Below are 16,800 nucleotides of genomic sequence, written 5' to 3' on the forward strand. Positions count from 1 at the left end.
ACCTATCTTATAATGCCTTTGTGAGGATTAGACGTGACAGCTGCGTGAAACATACTTATCCCATTGCCTGGCATATGGTAAATGCTCAATAATTGGCATTTCTTTTTTGGTGGTGGTGGTTATTTCAGTATCAGTCGAGAGTTTGGATGGTCTCTCAGGGAGGTCTATAAAAGGATATGCAAGGCAATCAGGAATGAAGGAGACAGCTCTAGGAGACAGGCCCAGGATTTCTCCATCTTGGCACTAATGACACTTTGGGCTATTCAATTCTTGGTTGTGGGGGCTGTTCCGTGTATTACAGAAAGCTTAGCAGTGTCCCTGGCCTCTACCCACTAGATACCAGTAGAACCTCCCGGTTGCGACCACCCAAATCGTTTCTAGGCATTGCCAAATGTCCCAGGGGGCAGGGGAAGGGGGTCAACTTGTCCCTGGTTAAGGACCACTGGGCTATGCATTGGAAGATATTTTCCAATGAGCTGAGAATTTTCCAGAATTATTTCTTACTTCACATGGTTATAAGGGGAGGAAGAGGGACAAATATGTGAGCACCCTGCCTGCCATCCTGACCCATAGCATATGCCAGACTTGACCAATCCAGTACCTGATCCCCTTAGGCAGTACTTGTCCCAAAGAAGGGAATATACACCTGGCTGGGCCAATACAAATCCTTCCCTGGGATCTTACACAACACACAGAAGAAATGGAATTCTGTTTCCTAGATGTTCCAGATGTAAGAATGGTGTCCATGCCCCATACCTTATGGAGGACACGGAAATAATGTGGTCAGCACAGAGACAGGAGCTAAGAGAGGGAGAGAGAGAAGGAGAAGGAGAATCTTTGTCTCTCCAGATCCTGCCATGAATGAGCCCATCTCTGCCATAGGCATCGCCAGTCATGAGAACCCCTAGGTTCCCATTTATGGTTAGGATGTTTAGGGTTGCCTTTTACATAGATTGTAAAACCAGACTGGTTTCTGTTGCAAAGATAAAGGAGAGGGAGGGTGTAATTAATAGGACAAGGTCCTTCAGTAAACCTGAGTGCATGGGACCCAGAATCCAGGCAGGAGAACTTGCCTTATGCAGGAAGGGCCATGTCCTAGAGATCATGGGGAGAGGGGTAGATGCAGACGAAGCGTGTCAGTGACACAAGTTCAGAGAGGTACCAGGTACCACAGACTCCACAGTGGGGACTGTGTGTACAACTTATCATCAGCAAGCCATCTATGATCCCACTTTTCTCTCTTCCACTCAAGAAAGAGTTTCAGAATCCAAGCAAGGACTAGGATTCTACTTATAATAATTTTGAATACACTATTTTGTTAAAAAAGATCCCTATAAGAGAGAAGGTATTTTCAAGTTTGAGTAATTTGATTATTAGTATCACGTCTCTTACCAATTATCTAAAATCTGGATTTCAAATATTACAAACCAGAATAACTTGAGTGACTTGGCTATGTTTCATGTTGTGTTTCCTGCAACTTACCCAGATTTTTATTTTGGTGGGTCAGAGTTACTTCACTGGCTGACATAAGAAAATATAAGTGTTCACTAACTGTCGATAATGCACACTCAATTTTTAACTGCCTTCTGGTTTATTCTTAACACTGTGTCGCATCTGACAGAACTCAAGAGTTGTATGAGATAGTCCAACCATCACTGGATGGAGGATTATACATGGTGTATGTCCGACTACTTATTCTAGACCCACTGCACAACTCACTAATCAATTCCGGCTTTCATTTTTATTGAGCCCACATGCAGCCTCAGAATTCCTCTCAACATCATGTTCCAGCAAATACAAAACTGGCTTTAAAGATGCAACTTATTTGCTATTGGTGACTGCTTCAAAAGCCCCTGTGGTTTGTTCTTATTCATTTTCTGGTGAAAGAGAAATGGTCCCCGGGTTCCGGCCAGGCTAAGAAGACCCTGGAGCAGCCTTGAGCATCCGACACTCTATTTTAGTATCCTTGCCCTCCCATTAAGAAGAGGTGAGATGTGATGAGAGGCACAGGCTGTGAGGCCTCGGGCTTTTATCTCTGGCGATGACATGGGCAGTGTGACATGCAGGGTAATGAATTGCCCTCTTTGCAGAAATGAATAAGTTGTGGTCGGTGATGCAATGATCAATTTGCTCCCTCACGTTAAGCTGTCCATTCATCATCCACACCTGCTGTCAGGAGCCCAGGGCCGCTGATATTGGCCTCAAGCCTCCGCCTCCGCCAGCTGAGCAACAGCCTTTGGTGCTGCCTCCCCAAGGCTCAAGGCTGCTTTTGATTACAAGCTCCGATGAAGGGCCCGGTTCCTGCTCAGCCACTGGGGACTCTGGAAAAAAGGACATCTCCGCTGACCTGGACCACGGAGATGCAGCCTACTAAAATGTGAAGGACCCCTTGACAGGTACCCAGGTGGCCTGTTCCACCGTTCCATCATGTGACAGTGGGCCAGCCCCAATGTTATCTCTGTCCCTCGGCATCTCTATGCTAAAGGGAAGGGATGGAGTCATCTGTCTCTCATTATCTCCTGCATCTCCAGCCCAGTAAGGCCTTCCACAAACATCTGCTATTGGAAGGGCAGGTGAGGACTTTAACTCTCCCACTCACCAAGGCAAATAACAACATCTGTTAACTGCCGGTTCCTTGGCATCAGTGAATCGGTTCATTGACCCTTCACACCTGAAAAGAAGGTACAACTATCAGGTTTTGCTGATGAGGAAAATGAAGCATAGCAAGGTTAAGTGAGGTGCCCAAAGCCACAGAGAGGTTGCATGGGAGTCCAAACTGAATCCAGATCCGCTTGACTCCAAAACCCTTGCCCTTTCTACTAGGAATCCTTTTAGTGAGGGCAGGCCAAGAAGACACTCTAACCAAGCCAATTTCCTGATAGTTGTGTGGGTCCCGGGTGCCTCCAGGGCCGACGCAGGGGAAGGCCGGGAGGCCCAGAGGAGTTTGGGGCTGATTTCTGCATCTCTAGTTTCCAGTTTGAATTTTCAAGTTCCTGGTCAGAACTCAAGTGATAGAGCCAAGGTGGCTGGCCAGCAGAAATGTTGAGAAGCTTCTCAGTGTCTGGAGGATAATATGGGATATTTCTTCTTTTTTCTCAACAGAGATGTTCAGTGGCCTGCATTGACATGTCTTGAGTCCCAGGCCCCGAGTAGGTTCTCAGCACCGTGAGGCTGATTCTAAATCATTTGCACATTGTAAGTACCTGATGAAGTTACTTGTTCACCGTTTTGAATGGGAAAACTGAAGCTCAGGGAAGATGAGATATCTGCCCATGGTCATGTAGCTCATTAATGGCAGTGGAACCATTAGTCATTTGTTGGGTATTTCTGACAACTCTGGTGGGATGGGATGGACAGTGAAATAGGCTCAGGGCCAGAAATTGTTGTGCTAATCCACACTTTTGACTTGGCCAGTATGTGAGCTTGGAGGGGTCATATTTGCCCCCAGGTGTGTGACCGAGGCCCCACCTCTAATGGTGGAAAAAACAATACCTTTGGACCTGTATGGGTAAAGATCTGAACCCACTTCTGCTCAATGATCAAATTGGTGTGATATTTTTTTACATTTTTTTTCAGTTTATTTATTTTGAGAGAGAGAGAGCTAGCACGAATGGGGGAGGGGCAGAGAGGGAAAGAGAGAATTCCAAGCAGGCTCCATGCCATCAGCACGTAGCCCGATATGGGGCTCCAACTCACAAACCATGAGGTCGTGACCTGAGATGAAATCAAGAGTCAGATGCTTAACCGACTGAGCCACCTAGGCGCCCCTTGATCTTAAGCAAGTTGCTTCCCCTTTCTGAGGCTCGCTTTCTCTTCTGTAAAATGGGCCAGTATTACATATCACATGGGGTTGTGAGATTACAAAGTTTGTCATTTTTTTTCAGTCTATTCTCTACTAGGCACTATTGCTGTGGATATAACGGTGAGCAAGATAGAAAGTATCTCTGCATGCAGGATTTGCAGTTTAATTGGAAATCTAAACAAGTAATCACAGTCAAGTAGGACACATGCTATGCCGGGGGACAAAGGTCTCTTTCCGGAGAGGTTGATCCAGAACTTCTCAATCCTGGATGCACATTAGTATAAACCTTCAAAAGCTTTTAAAAAGTTCTACTGCTTAAGTGCTATTCCAGACCAAACAAATCAGAATTCCTAAAGGTAGGGTCTTTGATATATTTTTAGCTTTTTACGTTAGCATAATTTCAGACTTATGGGACAGAGTATAACTCTTGCCACTTCTGTTTAATATTGTACTGAAGGTTGTAGTCAGAGAAATTAGCCAAGAAATAAAGAAATAAAAGGCATTCTGATTGGAGAAGAAATAAAACTATCTGTATTTGTAGATGTCATGACTTTTCATATAGAAAATCCTAAGGAATACACACACACACACACACACACACACGCACGCACACACACAGAATTTGAATTAATAAATGAACTCAGTAAGACTTCAGGATACAAAGCCAATGTCCAAAAGCTAATTGTATTTCTATTCAGTAGAAATGAAAAATTAAAAAATGAAATTAAGAAAATTTGGGGCACCTGGGTGGCTCAGTTGGTTAAGAGTCCAACTTCCGCTCAGGTCATGATCTCACAGTTCATGAGTTTGAACCCTGTGTCAGGCTCCGTGCTGACAGCTCAGAGCCTGGAGCCTGCTTAGGATTCTGTTTCCATTGCTCTCTGCCCCTCCCCTGCTTGCTCTCTCTCTCTCTCTCTCTCAAATACAAATAAACATTAAAAAGAAAAGAAAAGAAAATGACTCCATTTTCCATAGCATCAAAAAGAATAAAATACTTAGAAATAACTTTTTGGGCTGAGCACTGGGTGTCATACGAGAGAGACAAATCACGGGGTTCTACTCCTGAAACCAATACCTCATTGTGCGTTAACTAGCTTGAATTTAAATAAACAAATTTTGTAAAAAATTCACAAAAGAAGTGTAAGATCTGTACACTGAAAACTAAAATAATGCTGAAAAAAATAAAGAAGGTCTAAATAAATGCTCATGAATAAAGACATTTGATACTGGAAAGATGGCAGTACTCTCTGAACTGATCTACAGAGTCAATGCAGCCCCTACCATCTCCCAGTGGATTTCATTTTTATTATTTGTTTTAGAAGTTTACAAGCTCATCCCAGAATTTATATGAAGATATAAGGAATCTAGAACACTTGAAACAGTCTTGAAAAAGAAGAACAAAGTCAGAGGACTCACACATCCCAATTTCTTTTTCCTCTTTTCTCTCTCTCCCTCTCTCTGTATACAGAACATGTACATGTGTACACGTGTGTGATGTGTATGTTTGCACGGTATATATTTCCTCGTAACTGTTTGAGAGTAAGTTAAAAACATGATGTCCCTTTACCCTTAATACCTCAATGTGCATTTTCCAAACCCAAAGATATTGTCTTGTGTAACTCTCTGTTTTATTTTAAGGAGAGAGAGCGTGTAGGAGTGGGGAGAGGGCAGAGAGAGAATCTCAGGCAGGCTCCACACTCAGTGCAGAGACTGATGCAGGGCCCGATCTCATGACCTTGGGATCATGACCTGAGCTGAAACTGAGACTCAGACACTCAACCTACTGAGCCACCCAGGAGCCCCTTTTATAACTTTTATAATACAATTACTTATATCAGGAGATTATCAGTGATGTAGTACTATCACCCAAAGAACACATTTCTCCAAGTGTACCAGTAATGTTCTTTTTTTTTTTTAAGATTTTATTTTTAAGTAATCTCTACACCCAACGTGGGGCTTGAACTCACAACCCTGAGATCAAGAGTTGCACGCTCTACTGACTGAGGCAGCCAGGCATCACTCACTAATGTTCTTTATAACAAAAGAAAATCCCAGCTTGGTCGGCATCCTTTCACAATGTTAAACGTGTGTCAGCTCATCAGGTTGTAATACTTTGAGTATGTCACAATTTCATTTGTCAATTATACTTCAATAAAGCTGAAAAAAATAAAAAGAGAAAAGAAAATGCCAGCTCAAAAGCTGCACTCAGTGGTTAGTCTCTTTGGATTCCTTTAATGTGAACAAATCCTTTTCCAGTTTTGTCTTTGGTGAGCTTGACATTCTTAAAGATATAGGTCAGCTGTTTTGTAGAATGTCTCATGTGTCCTCATGATTACATTTGGGTTAGGTGGTTTTGGTGGGAATACCCCCACAAATGTTGCTCTGGCCTTCTCAGTGCATCATATCAGCAGGTTCCTTGTGGAGAGATCTGCTGAGATTACGCAACTATCCTGTTCCTCTTCCACCCACTAGGTCTGGCATGCGTCCGCGGATTTTAAAAACGCACCAGCTTAAATGCATTAGCCAGGACTGAGGGTCACTCATTTACCCTTATCTAAGGAGGCAAGACCTGGCTTTCTGGAAGAAGAACCATTTAAACTGAAGCCTCCAGGGGTGCCTGGGTGGCTCAGTCGGTTGAGCCTCTGACTTCGGCTCAGGTCATGATCTCAGGCTCGTGAGTTTGAGCCCCACGTCGGGCTCTGGGCTGACAGCTCGGAGCCTAGAGCCTGCTTCAGATTCTGTGTCTCCCTCTCTCTCTGCTCCTCCCCTGCCCATGCCCCCCCCCCTTCAAAAATAAATAAAAACATTAAAAAATAAGTAAATAAAAATAAAATAAAGAACATCAGGAGTGAAGGCAGGAAGTGATGTGAGGAGGGGATAGCGGTGACTAGAGGGAGGAAATGGGAACTGGGCAATGCAATAGGGCTTACTGAACAGCAGTGGCTCTGTATGAGGTTGAGTGTTGACGATGGGGAGAGGTCAGGTGCCATGGACACGCATGGAGAAAGGGCTTGTGGGATCACATACAGCGTCCTGGAGGAGGCGGCATATGCCGAGTCCTGTTGGCTGAGTATAAAGAAGCCAGATGAAGGGGCAGGTGATTCCTGTGTTCTGGGCAGGAAGAACTGGAAGTGTGGAGGAACTAAAAGCACTCAAGAAGTTTGGATCTTGGGGATGTGGCTGGAAAGAGAAGCAGGGCCAGACCCCCAAGGCTGTGGGTCGCACTGAGAAATTCGGGCTCCATAGCTTCCTGGCAAGAGACAAGGGGAGCGATGGGAGGGTCTAAAGCATGTTTGTAATCCCAAGGAATCCACTCTAGCTGCATGCGGAGGATGACTCAGGAGGCAGGAAGGACACCTAAGAGGTCTATTTGCTAATGTTGTGGAGGAAATCCCTGCATCGTGTCCACACGGACTGGGGCTGGACAAGTGGGAGCCATCATCACGGCTCCCAGCTCAGGGACGATGGCCAGGCACACCCATGAGTCTTTGCAGGATCTAACTGGGGTCTTTTCTGCAAGCTTTTGGGAGGACAGGTTAAAAAGGGGAAAACACCGTGGCACAGGGAAGAGACAGAGGACAACGACCTGTTGGCCGGGGACAGGGAGGGGGGAGGAAGAGCAAGGGGCTCGCTCCGTGCGGAACGGAGACAAATGGGCAGTGAGTTCCGGAGAATACATCCTTTCTCTGGAACACTGGTCTCTCCATCAGGGCCCCGCACAGGCCTGTCAGGCGGGAGCGGAGCTTTTGTGCGTGCGCGGCTGTGCTCCCGTTGCCATGGCGATGGGGCCATAAGTCACGTCTGCTGCTGCTACACAGAGGCGCTGTGATTTATGCCTGCCCGGCTGGGATTGTAAACTTTTTTTTTTAATGTTCAAAATCCGTCACAGCAAGGGAGGGCGGGGTGTGCCTGGCTCACTTTGGAGGAGCGGGTTACAGTCAGACCTGCCTGCGATGCTCCTCCTCGCCCCGCGGGCACCGGGCCCTGGGTGCTGGAACTAGCAGCCCAGCAGAGCTCTGCAGGGCTCCTTTCAGACCAGGGGGGAGGGTTCCAAAAGCCTGAGGCTGATGCTCATTCCTAAGACCAGAACGCTGCCTTACTCCTGAGACCAGTTCTTCCTCCTGTCTCCCTGGGGCCAAGTCTATGCAGTCCAGCATGCCTCTATATGCTTAAAACGGTGGCTTCATAATCTGCACCACACCCTCACCCCTTTAGAACTGGGTATCTAGAAGGATGTCATGGAAGGAGCATGAATTTGAAAGCCTACCTCCTGAGCCGCAGTGTTTTTCATCTGTTCAATGGGGATAATATAATTTCATCTAAGGTAGGGCTCCTCAATCTTGGCACCAGTGAAATCTGGGTTTAGGTAGTTCTTTATTGACATTCGGAGTTGAATAAATTCCTTATTGAAGGGGGTGGAGGGTGCACTCTAGGATGTTTAGCAACATCCCTGCCTCTACCAGGAGCATTTTCCCACCGTGGCAACCAGAAATATTCCCAGAGATTGCCAAATGCTCCCTAGGAGCTAAATCATCTCTTTAGAGCCCATTTTGCAGATGAGGGAAGTGAGGCTTTCCCCCTTTGGACCTAGAGTCCCTCAGTTCTCATGGGCAACCAAAACCTTTCCCCGAAGACCAGGTCCTTTCTGGGATATGTAGATTCCCTTCCTATTTCCTGTCATGCCTTCCAGATACTGTATTCACCCCACTGGCCTGGACACCCTCATCCATCCTGCAGCACCTGTACAACCCCAGTGTGCAAATGTCATGCACCCTCTCAGGCTGTCCCATTTCAATGTGCCAGTCTTATACACGAGGGGACGCTGGCAGGGCTGGAAAACGCCCTGGAGGGGAGGAGAGAGAAAAAGGTGCACTGTGGAGCCATACTCTGCTCCAGGAACTCTGTACCTAAGATGCCTTCGAGGGGTCTGGCGTGGCTTGCTAGGACTCACTGGGACTACCATGCATGCTCCCCCCTTGCCCCCAAAACCATTCTCTCTCATTTCCTTATTCTTTTTTCCCTTTTTTAACTTATAGTAACACAGACATAAAATTTACTATCTTCACCTTTTTTTAAGTATACAGTTCAGTGACATTATGCACACTCATATTGTACAACTCTCGCCACCATCCATCTCCAGAACTTTTTCGTCTTGTAAAACTGAAGCTCTGAACGTGCCAAACAACCACCCCAATCCCCACTCCCCTCGGCCCTTGGCATCCACCATTCTGTTTTCTGTCTCTGCGATTTCCGACTACTCTAAGTACTTCATATAAGTGGAATTATACAGTATCTGTCTTTTTGTTACAGGCTTATTTTTCTAAGAATATCCTCAGGGTTCATCCACGTTGTAGCACATTAGAACCCTCTTCCTTTTTAAGGCTAAATAATATTCCATTGCACATACATACCACATTTTGCTTGTCTGTTCAACCGTTGACGGATGCTTGAGTTGTCTCCACGTTTTAGGTGCTGTGTACAATGCTATAAATCTATTATTCCTTTTTAAAAAAAATTTAATGCTTTTTTATTTTTGAGACAGAGAGACAGAATGCAAGCGGGGAAAGGCAGAGAGAGAGGGAGACAAAGAATGCAAAGCAGGCTCTGGGCTCTAAGCTGTCAGCACAGAGCCCGATGTGGGGCTCGAACCCACAAACTGTGAGATCATGACCTGAGTCGAAGTCGAACTCTCAACCACCCAGGGCTGAGCCACCCAGGCACCCCTCTTCTTCCTTTCTGAAACAACTTGAAGTTACATTTCAATGACTCGTTCATCATGCACTTACTGAGTGATTACTGAATGCCAAGGGAAAATGGAGTTTGCAAAGAGCATGAATCACAATCCCTTTCGAAAGGCAAGATTTTTTAAAAAGCCTAAAGAAGGATTCTCATACTGGGTTAAGTTTGGGGTAAATCATAATAGCCAATATATTTGTGCCAAATGCATCATACATTAAATCACTTGATTCTCAAAGAGAGCTTATGGGGCAGCCATCTTTATTCTGTTAATGTAGAAACAGGCAGAGCAAGGTAAAGCAAGTTGCCTACCTTAACCAAATGGGGGTGGCATTGCTGGGATTTGAGTCAGAGCATCCGGCACTAGAGCCTGTGTGGCTAATGTCGGGTCTATGCTGAGCCTAGAGTTCCAAAAGTCCAGATTACTATGAAGGTTTTCATCTTTTTCACTACTTTTTTTCTCTTGGCTACTTCCTTTTCCTCCTCTGCCAGTTGTAGGTGATGGTACACATCTACTCACTCAGGATTTGTTCCTCCTCTGAAGTATCCAACATGCCCATTCTATTTAAGCCTACACTTTCCATGAGGGCCTTCTACAGGGTCAAGGAGACAGAATGTGGAGATCAGCAGCAGCTGGCCTAATAAGCCAATAGCAGAGAGGACAGCTCTCTGCTCTGCCCTCCCCAAAGAATGTTGTGTACCATTTGAATCTCAGTGGGCTAATGTGGTGCTACCGGGAGTGGGTCTCAAGAAATGTTGGTCCTGAGCCTGTACCTCATTAAATACTGTTGGGGAGACTGTGTGCAGACCTTGCTTCCTAAAGACTTGTGATGTTCATTAACATATTACCGTCCTTGGGAATGCTGCCACCCAGGAAATCAATGTAGCAACTTCATTTATCATAGGATTTTTAAACCTTTCAAATTAGAGAATTCTCCTTTTTTATTCTGTTACATTTACTAACCCCAAAGTACTGGTGTTACTTGGAACCCCTCTACAACAAGACGGATGTGTTTATAATGAAGTACAATAAACACCATGAGGCAGGAAGTTTTGATAAGGACGTTTGATGTTAAGGATATTTATGGGTAAGGGAGTTGGGTGAAACGCAGAGACAATATAAAGAAATTTGTCGAGCAATTTATTGATAATATCAAAATATCCCCATGATGGTGCCACTGCAGCCACATCAAACTAGGGTCATCAAAATGCTCTGTATCCTTGCTCTGAGACACTGTGCCTAGGACTGGAAATGCAAATATGGCTAAGATTCAGGCCTTGACCTCCAGGAACACATAGATACCAGGTAGGGGCAGAGTGGGAATACTCACTTACCGTTAACTATAATGCAAGGCAATGAGCTGTCCCATAATTAAGAAATTCTATTGGCATGCGCAAAGTGTTAAGGGGGTCACGATTCCAAGTGGATGGAAGGAAGATATGTTCTGGAAAGGTTGCTCAGAGGAAGTGACACTTCTGCAAGCCTGTGACGGATGGAGAGACTGTGCCAGGAACACGGCAGACTGTGTGAGCATGAGGACATTTCAGGCAGAGGTACAACACCGGTGAAGACAATGAGATAGGAATGTGTCTGGCATTTTGAGGAAATGGCAAATGGGGACACGGTGAGAAACAAGATCACAGAGGGGATGGTGGTCATATTCTGAAGTGTTAACGTGTATCAGGAGAAACGGTTTGGATTTTTATTGTGAGGCTGTGTGGGGCATGTTGGGGGGCTCTAAATGGTTTTAGCAGGAGATAGGCATGGTCCAATCTGTGTAGCAGTTGGATCAGGCATGCGCATGGGGATACAGGGAGGATTGAAAGCAGGGAGGCTCTTTGGGAGGTTTTGAGGCTAGGAGTGTTAGGGAAGATGGAGAGGCACGGACATTTTGAAGGTAAAATGGGAAGGTTGTGCATTCATGCTGGGTCTCTTCCATTTATTCCTCCACATCAACCCTCAGCTCATCCTTACCCTGCTTTGGGCCTCAGGAGGTTGAGTTTGGTCGACAGGCTCAATGGACTCTCTTGTCTGGGCTCCCGTTGGGTCAGCCAGTGTGGGGGCACTAGCAGAAGGTCTGGTGGGAGGTGGTTGAGTGAGGTTGGGATATTTATTCCCCTGGCTTCTTTCCTGTCTGTGTCTCTTGACTGAAGGCCAAAGCTCCTGTCAGGCAGTATTCTGCATGCAATTCTCTCTCCAGGCTCTGGTAACCTCCCCCTCACCTTGACCCACTGATACCTGCCACAGTCTACTGCATATCCCTTGTTTCTCCAGAACTTCCCCCAACTTTGTGAATAGCTTCCTTTTAAACCTTTCCCAGCTTGAGCAATCCACCTGCTTCTGCTGGGACCCTCTTTGATATTAGTTTCCTTTATGAATAAGGGGAAAAGGAGGTAAGCCTAATATCCAGATCAATTCATTTCTCATTGAAATATCCAAATCATCTTTCTGACCAGACTGCACTGGTGCATGTATGTGTGTGTTGAGTAAAATGGGAATTGAGACTTATCCGGCAGAATAAGATGTGCTAAGCCAAACGGGTGGTCCTACCCAATCCCAATGAGTGGGTCTTGGAAGGCAAAACAATTGCTTAATTTAGTTTATCTTGGTAATCACTACCCCTGCGTTTCTGCTTGAATAATTTAAAGCCTGGATGGTTTAGGTGAGAACAGAGCAAAGATATCTAAGGGAACATTGTGAGACCATGACAAACAACACAGCAGGAGGCTATGAGATACCCACAGGCAGAAGGTGGATTCTATTGACCTAGAACCAGCCACATGATGGCATAGAAATGGGAAAAAAATGACTCAGATGGTCACTTCCAGTTTGTGAGCTTGTAACTGTTTCAACACGCCTTTGGAATGTTAAGATTCAGTTCAAGACCCTTGTAATGAGGGTGGTTTGTTTACAGCTTAAATTAGAGTGTTCCATTTTTAAAACATTATAAGTGAAAATGATAGTACAAGACAGTATCTAGGAAGCACCTCTACAGAGGCCTCAATTCTGCCTCAAGCCAGAAATCTATTTCAGAAAATCTGTTGGAACCAAGACGAGATTATCCAAATATACCCCCTGAGATAACAGATAGATAAAAACAGACAGACGGAGTGAGCCCCATTTCTAATTCATTCTCAGTATTTCCATCCACATGACTATCTGTCTCCTGCATCTCAGCAGCCAAAAATCCCCTTTCGTTTTACCGGGACACACACATCAAGTCATCAGATGCAAAACCGGAAGGAGCTCTGAATACTACCAGTTGACAGTTGGCAAACACCTGACTCTTCTGTTCCAACTCCCATCAATACTGAAGGCAGGCTTCATGAGCTGATCATGGCACTTTTCCCACCTGAGTCTGGTCTGCAGCCTCAGAAATCTTCTTAACATAATATGGTAGGCATCCCCAACCCATTAACTGAAGTCGGCACATGAGGTGTCCAGTAGCTGCCATCCATGATTCAGTCCAATCTCTCAGGCAGATGAATAACTAGAAGCCCAGGGAGGGGCTTTGAAGTCATGTGTTGGAGTAGATATGCAACTGATGGCCCCCTCCCCAAGCCCCGACCTTCCTCCCATGGCTATCTGTACACTGTGATCCCACTCCCTAATCAGAGACGGCTAATCTGGAGGGGAGCTCCTAACCCCTTCCAGGCCAGTAAGATTCCTTCTCTAGGATCTTTCAAACTGCAACCCTAGGAAGAGAAGAATTCACTCTTTGGGCTAAGAGCACAAGAATATGGGGGACTCAGGGTTATCACAACTCCTGCTGTGGAGTGAGAGTAGTCAGGATGCAGTTGTGCATGCAGAGAGAAAGAAGCCATCATGAGACGATGCAGAGGCAAGACAGAACACTAATGCCATGTAATTCCCTCAACCCTTCCTCCAACCCCTGTGGCTCAGCTGATCTCCCTCTCTTCGCATGGTGTCCTTCCAATACAGCTGTCGTTAACTCATTTGAATTGAACTTCCATCTCCTGAAACCAAAAATATACCAACTGATAGGGAGCAGAATGGGCTTCCATGCAGTGAAACAGAGGAAGGGAGGCACAGTGGCGTGACTGACACCGGTAGGTTCCTGAGATCACAAGCTCTGTGTTCTAATCCCAAACCTTCTCACCAGCTGTGCTGCCAAGGATCTTAGAATGTCAGCTCCTCACCTGTGAAATGGGGGGATAAAAGTAGCATTGAACTTGGAATATGGCTGTAAGGACCACACATAGGACATTGTGCGGACGAGGCTTCTGCCTGGGTAGGCATGCCTGAACGCCACTTATAGCTGTCTTTAGGGTGAAGCTGGGACTCAGACACGGGTATCCTGACCCCCAGCCCAGTATGCTTGCCCAAAATTGCACTTTTCATGTCTCCCTCTCCCTCTTTTCATCCAAAGAGCTACAGTCCTATTTCAACATCTGAAGTCCCATTTGAAAAGTGTTTAACTTCTAATGCAGATATAACAAGTCGTTTCTCAGATTCACTGTATCTGCAAAGCCTTCTATAATTCAACATCAAATATTTATTATTACATTTATTAAAGTTTTAATAATTTAGCATCTCCTGCATGTAAGGGAGAAGCTTAGCTAACTGGTTCCCCTTTATCCAACCTGGGTCACTTCAATATTTATATTCCAAAGTCTCCATTTGAGTTTCATTTAGCAGAGGCTGTGTCGTGGGCCCTCTGCCTGAGCTCACAGTTGGTGCGTGCTCCAGCCTCCCCAGTGGCAAAGACTAACAGAAATCTGGTGCTGAACAGTGTTTGAAGAGATTTACCGAGCCTGGGCAGAAACTCATCCTAATAGACTTCACTTTTATTATGATCGCTAAACTGAAATGGGGGAAAATATATATGTCTCCAGGCTCACTGGCTGAGTGACAGGCAGCCAGGATGTAAAGAGATGTGGGTATGGAGTAGGTCCATTTGAGGGAGCATAGAGGCCTTTAAAGTAATGCTTCTCGGAGGGGCTTCGTCTTCCTAGAACAAGGGAGGGATGTGGTGGTGCAGGGCAATTGCTAATGTCAAGTCCTATGAACCCAGCTGTGAGTGACAGACACACTCCCTACTGCCCCCACAGCCTCTCCCTTTTCCCATTTAATATTTTGTCTTCCACTAGCATGGAATGGACTTCCACACACACACTCAGTGGACTAAACGGTCCACAAAGACGAAGACAGAAAATCCAATGGGCTCAGGTCCCGATCTTATAGAGATTCCCCCACATCAACAACAGCCAACATTTACGAAGCAGTCACCAGACAGCTTGCATTCAAGTCTTCGTTCTGCCACTCACTACTCATAATATGTTGGACAAAGAAATTAAATTTTGTGTGCCTCAGTTTCCTCACCGGTAAATAATAGTGACTCCGTCATTCAGTTGTTGTGAGAAGTCAGAACTGATACATATAAAGAGCTCCGAGAGGGCCTGGCACAAAATAAGTGTTCAATACATGGCTGTAATTATTATTTATGACTGTGGGCCAAGAGTTTAAATGTTATTCAATACTCACAAAAACACTCAGGGGCGCCTGGGTGGCTCAGTCGGTTGAGCGTCTGACTCTTGGTTTCGGCTCAAGTCATGATCTCACAGTTTCATGGGCTTGAGTCCCGCATCGAGCTCTGCACTGACAGCATGGAGCCTGCCTGGGATTCTCTCTCTCCCTCTCTCTCTGCCCTCCTCCCCACTTGCTCCCCACTCTCGAAATAAATAAACTTTAAAAATAAATCCAAAGATATAATAGCAATTCTTATTCTTATCTACAGATAGGAAATGGAGACGTGGAAAGTTTAAGTTACTTGCCCAAGGTCAGTTAATGAGGGGTGGAGCTGGCATTGGAACTCGAGCAGTTGGGCTCCAGAGCCCACACTAATCCCTTCACCTAGTACTCCTCTCATCGGGTGGGTAAGTAGGTTGCCTACTGAAGTTCTCTTGCTCTTTGGGAAAGGAACTCTATGTGAGTAATTGGCGAGGAAGGGAAAGTGGGTGAAGCTCGATGGGGCTGATGCTACATGATGAGGGCTAAAGAAGCCCACTCCGGTCCCAGCATCCCCACTGGGATGCACTTCAAGGTTGCCCGCCATGAGTAAACGCACACCACCACCATCACTAAGATCTGCTGAGATTATGGGGAAGGCAAAGGCGAAAAGTCTGAGTTTCACTCACCTCCAATAGGAGGGAGCCATCTTGAGTACCTGAGGTCTGAAGCAAGGGACACCCTCTCCTCCAGACTCTGCTTCCTACAGGCATTCCCATCCATTGCTCCTGTATAATGGACCACCTGCCTCACTCCTGCCTACCCTACATATCCTGATGTCCTGCTGCTCTGATGATCCCTGGCCTCCACCACTGATGCCACCTGCTCAAGAGGAAGCATGCACACGTCCCTTCTCTGTGCTGTGAACTGTGCCTTTTATCACCTGATCCCCCTGTGCCGTATGGTTACCTCCCTATTTGTAGTACCGTGTCTACTCAAACTTCTAAAACACTCCACTCGTTGAACACCAATTATATGTAAGGTGCTCTATGAGTTACTCTATACACATTATAATATCCTCACAACCACCTGAGGGAAACACAACCATCTCTATCTGCCAGGTTCAGAAAGGGTCAGGGGAGGAAGTAAAGTTACTTGAACTAAAGAGTTCAGGTCGCAAATTGTGCACAAAGACTCATGTCCAGGTGTGTAGGATTCCAATCCTACACTTTTTCCAACTGGTTCATCTCTTTCTGATCTTTATATTTCTAGAACCAGCACAGTGTCCGTCGAACAGAGATGTACCTACAATGCTTCTGTTGAGGGTGTCACCTTAAGATGCACAGCCCACATTTCCAGAATACATTGCATCTGCCTGGAGGTAGTGTCTCGGAAAAGCCGGATTCTGGTATCTGGAACGTTCACACAGGAGCACCTGCCGGGGGCACTCTCCTCAGCTGTCCTCGGGGGATTCTGCTGATTCTGCTAGGCGAGGTAGCCCACAGCCAAGGGGGGAGAGAAGAAGAAAATAGCACGCTTGTTCTGTCTCCTCTCCTCTTCTCCCTGCGCCCCTTGGCACCAGCCCCCAGACACAGGCTCCCTCCTCAGACATGCCACTTGCAGTCCCCATGCCTTGTCCGTGGAGAGGGCACCTGTGGGGTTTTCTGTCCAGCATCCATACACCGCCTGTCCTGATCTTCCTCTAGGGGACAACTGTACCTGCAATCTCAGTCCATATGGTAAAGGTGCCTCTGCCCCCACTGGCTTCGAGGGAGGGTCAGTGACCCCAGGT

The 16,800-nt window shown here is 46.0% G+C and overlaps 1 protein-coding gene across 1 annotated transcript in view; it reads right to left on the reverse strand.

The window, feature by feature from the left end:
• The window catches only part of ASTN2 (astrotactin 2), an 873,390-nt gene that overhangs the window by 431,836 nt on the left and 424,754 nt on the right, over window positions 1-16,800 (reverse strand). The window lies entirely within an intron of this gene.

This window comes from Panthera tigris, chromosome D4 (genome assembly GCF_018350195.1).
Source record: "Panthera tigris isolate Pti1 chromosome D4, P.tigris_Pti1_mat1.1, whole genome shotgun sequence".
NCBI lineage: Eukaryota > Metazoa > Chordata > Mammalia > Carnivora > Felidae > Panthera > Panthera tigris.